This window comes from Galeopterus variegatus, unplaced genomic scaffold (genome assembly GCF_000696425.1).
Source record: "Galeopterus variegatus unplaced genomic scaffold, G_variegatus-3.0.2 Scaffold544, whole genome shotgun sequence".
Classification (NCBI taxonomy): domain Eukaryota; kingdom Metazoa; phylum Chordata; class Mammalia; order Dermoptera; family Cynocephalidae; genus Galeopterus; species Galeopterus variegatus.
In genome coordinates, this window is record NW_007726655.1 from 266,491 (window position 1) to 271,341 (window position 4,851).

Below are 4,851 nucleotides of genomic sequence, written 5' to 3' on the forward strand. Positions count from 1 at the left end.
CCCCAAACTTTGTCATTACCAAGAATTGTACGCCATAATCTTGATTGCAAGCTCTGACCAATATTGTCTTTCCAGTTCACTCTCTCAATCTCTGACCCTACCACCACCTTCAGTCAATTGATTTTTACCATCTGTCCACTGTCTCCACCCCTGTCATCCTCACATTCCCCCTTGCCCTGGATGGTCTGACTCACTACTATACTCACGCCCTGCCATACATACTCAAGTCTTTTACCTCTTCGTCCTTCGTTGCAGTCACCTGGCAAAGCCCAGCCCTAGATTAAATCCAACTTTGCCTACACTCTGCCTACACCCACACAGTGGAATGGGGCTGGAACAAAACAGTCAAGTGTGTTGACTCCTCTCATTGTAAACTCAGGTTCCCTAACCTTAAGAGAGCCCTAAATGCTGCCCAGAAGTTCTACTGCGTTTCCCTGGTCTCTTCCCTCTCCCTCTTCCCTAGATGAATATTTCACACCGCCTCCTCCTTTTTCCTCAAACTTCCAGCACATCCTTCCTCATCCTAATTCTCTGCTAAGGACCTTGATTATTATTTCACTAAGAAAATTGAAGCAATAAAGAGAACTTCTACTTGCTTTTCTAACACATGTAAAAATCCATCTGCCTCTGTGTCCTTATGTTCTTCCTTCTCTCTTCTCTGGTTTCCCATCTCAATCCAGCCTGTTCACATGGGCTCTGGGTCCCATCCCTTTGCACTCACTGAGACATTGCCTTAGTAATTGTCCTCTCTCACTCCTGAATCCCTCTCTACTGGATCTTTCCCATCAGCATGCTAACATGTGATTATTTTTCCCATTCTAAAAAGTAATAAAACCCTCTCTTGACTCCCTGTCTTTGTCATACTGTTCCGTTTCTCTGTTTCCCTTTACAGCAGTACTCCTTGAAAGGGTTGTCAAGGACACTGTCTCCAATTTCTCTCCTTCCATTTCCTCTTAAATATATTCAGTTAGACTTTTGACCCTACCATATCTCCAAACTGCTTTGATCAAGGTCATCAATAGACCCACACATTGCTAAATCCAGTGGTCCTTTTTTGTACTCACCTTACTTGACACAGACTAGCATTTTTATTTTATATTTTCCTGAAAACAGTCTTTCCACTTGGCTTCTAGGACAACCCTCTCCCCTGGTTTTCCTGATGTCACATTGGCCTTTGTTTCTCAGTCTCTTTTCTGCATATATTTTCATTTCCCTCCACCTGTAAATAGGTTCAGTCCTTGGACCTCCTCTTTCTTTGCTTAAACTCACTCATTTAGAGATTTCATCAAGACTATTTTAAATGCTATCTATACAATGATGACTCCCAAATTAATATCTTTAGACTGCTCTTCTCCCTGACTTCTAATTTTAAATATCTAACTGCCTACTCATCATGTCCAAGTGCTGAAAAGCAAGCTCCTGATCTTTCTGAATCTGTTCCTCCTACAGTCTTTCCCATCCCAGTAAATGACAACTCCTTTCTTCTAACTTCTCAGGTCAAAATCTTTTCAATTATCCTTGACTTCTCCCCCCTCCCCTCAAATATCATGACCAATCTATCAGCAAACCCTGTCAGCTCTACCTTCACAAATTGTCCCAAATCTGACCATGACTTACCACTTCCATCATTATTACCCTACTCCAAGCCTTCCCTCTTGCGTGGATGATTAAAATAGCCTAACTGGTCTTCCCATTTCCCTCTCTGACCCCTGTAGTCTGCTTTCCTAGCATGAACCTTTTATTACTTAAGCCTACAAAGGCTTCCCAATCACATTGCTCTAAAGTAAAATCCAAAGTCCTTACAATGGCCCTATAAGGCCTTGACCCCGATACCCTTTGCACCCCACCTCCTGCCACTCTCCTTGTCCTTTACCCCACTCTAGCCACACTGGTCTCCTTGCTACTCTTTGGATAAGTCAAGCAGCTCCTGCTTTAAGGCCTTTGTGTTTGATGTTCCCTCTTGCAAAACTGGTTTTCCTTCAGTTATTACGCATTGTTGTCTTCCTCACTTCATCCAGTTTTCTGCTTAAATTTAACTTCAAAGAAACCATCCCTTGAAATTAAAACAAGCACTCTGTGTTAGTTTGCTAGGGCTGCCATAACAAAATACCATAGACTGGCTGGCTTAAAGAGCAGAAATCTGTTTTCTCACAGTTGTGGAGGCTGGAAGTCTGAGATTAACATTAAGGTTTTCCTTCTCCCGAGGCCTCTCTCCTTGGCTTGCAGATGGCCACCTTCTCGCTGTGTCCTCACGGGGTCTTTTCTCTGTGTGCACCCTCCTGCTGCTTCTCTGTGTATCCCAATCTCCTCTTCTTATAATGACACCAATGAGATTGGGTTAGGTTATACTCTAACAACCTCATTTCAATGTAATTACTTCTTTAAAGGGCCTATCTCCCTAAAGAGTCACGTTCTGAGGTAGTGCGAGTTAGGGCTTCAACATTTAAATTTGGGAGAACACGATTCGTTTTTTGTATATTTCTACATGGCACTCATCACCTGGTGACCTACCATTTACTTTCCTTGTAGGTTTATTGTCTATTTGTCTCCACCACGATGCCAATTTGAAGAGGGCAGGGATTTTTGTCTCTTTTGTTCATTGCTGTACACCCAATGCCTAGAACATTGCCTGGCACATAGTAAGCAATGAATAAATATTTGTAAAATGATTTAATGGATTTACATACTTATCTGTCCCCTGAAGCCACTTGAGTTTGCACCCTCTAACCTCTCTCTTCTTGGGGTTGTTTTCAATCAATAAGCATTTATTTAGCATCACTCTGTACTCAGTATTGTGCTTCTTACTGGAGTAATTTACAATAAAATTTACAAAACAAAAACAATAATAAAAACCCCCAAACTTTTTGCAACAATTCATGCTCAAAGGCACTTACAAATAAGTACCTCTTATAAGATTTAAGGGACAAAAAAAAAAGGATAGTAATTTATGGTACAAAATTCAACTGCAATAAACAGATTAGTTGGTAACAAAGTACTCAGGGGTGACTGGCCATTTAGCTCAGTTGGTTAGAGCGCTGTGTTATAATAGCAAGGTCACGGGCTGAGATCTTTGTACTTGGCTAACTGCCAAAACACAAAAAACAAAAACAAAACAAGCCACAAAGTGCTCAGGGAAAACTTACCTTTCAATTGAGAATAACAATTCTTATACATTATACAGGTTTGCGATGACAAAATATGGTTATAGCTTACCAAATAATTCTTCGTATTAGGAAAATATTTGAAAGTTGTGAGAAGAAAGACAGAGACCTCTGGAAGCCATATAAGCCCTCTTGTGGAAGGTTCCTGAGGATCAAGAAAGAGTTAACCTGCCTGGCTGGGCCTGGTCAGCCAATAACAGCAGATCACAGATGTAATTCTTGTAACAGGTGTCCCTGCTGGGGTGTGACAGTGGGACATGCTGGAGCCTGCCAGAGAAGCCCCTCTCCAGCTTGCCCACACAGTTCAATTTACTCTCAATAAAAATGCAATAAAAAATCTCACTTGCCTCCAATTGTAACAGGTGTCCCTGCTGGGGTGTGACAGTGGGACATGCTGGAGCCTGCCAGAGAAGCCCCTCTCCAGTTTGCCCACACAGTTCAATTTACTCTCAATAAAAATGCAATAAAAAATCTCACTTGCCTCCAAACTGTTGAGTACTTACGATTCCAAATTATTTAGAATAGAAATTCTTACTGACAATATTTTTGGAAAGATGATGGATGAAGTATCCTTATAGGGAGAAAGAAGGGAAACTAGAAGAAAAAGTAGCTACCAAACCACATGGTGGTTTAAAGACACTGTAAGTGCTTAAAAACATATGAGCCAGGACTGAAATAATTTTTAGTGGCACATGGCAGACATGCAGAATGACTTTTTTGTTTCTCTTTCCCCACTGCCGCCACATTTGGAGTAGACCAGACTTTTTTTTATTCTAACAGTGGGTGGGGGAATCAAACCCTTTCTTCTAAAGATTTGCATAGTTTGGGGGAAATTGGGCAATGCTAATTGCTACCTCTTTATTATCACCAAGTCTAGGTTCACTGAAGTTCCAAGTTTGGTTAATTTTGGGGTGTGCTAATACTCTTTCTATACATTAGCACTATCCAAAGTGTTTAGTTCCTATGCGAAAGACATAAGATCAGTTTTCTGTGTATAATAATAACAGTGTTTTATTTAGGTTTTGAATTATCCACAGATTTTTTTTTTTTCCTTTTTGTCTTTTTTTTTCGTGACTGGCAACAGATCGCAACCCTCAGTGTATTTTCATCTTGCCTACATATTGTATGGATTTGCTTTTCCCTAAATGCTCTCGTCTCTGTGTCCTGGTTTATGATTAGGAAGCCCTTTCTCCTATCCCATATCTATCATATTCCTTCCCTGAACATCCTTGTTAATCACTCATTCCCATCCTCACCCAGCATTTTCTAGCTAGTATCTCTGTGTGTCCTCCTCTGAATTGTAGTCACATTGTATTTACCCCCTGCCTTTCGCAAAGCCCTACATAAATATCTGTTGTCATAATGTCGTAATGTCATAACTTTGAATTACATATCTGAAGTCACCAATTCTCTGAACCCATTTCCTTCCTAGAGAAAGAAGATAATTCCTACCTAGCCAACATAACAGAATTTCTGAGAACTAACATATGGGAGCTTAAAATGATTAACAGTAAAGCCTCTAGGTTGTTCTGCTTATGGGGGTGTTTGAAATACATTAAGTGCTAGTGATAGGCAATCTGTTTTCAGCTCATTCTCAGGGAGGGATTGACTCTTCTCAGCCAAAAAATCTCAGAGGACCTATCCAGCTGATGGAGTGAGAAGAGAATGTTGATCACACCAAGGGAACACA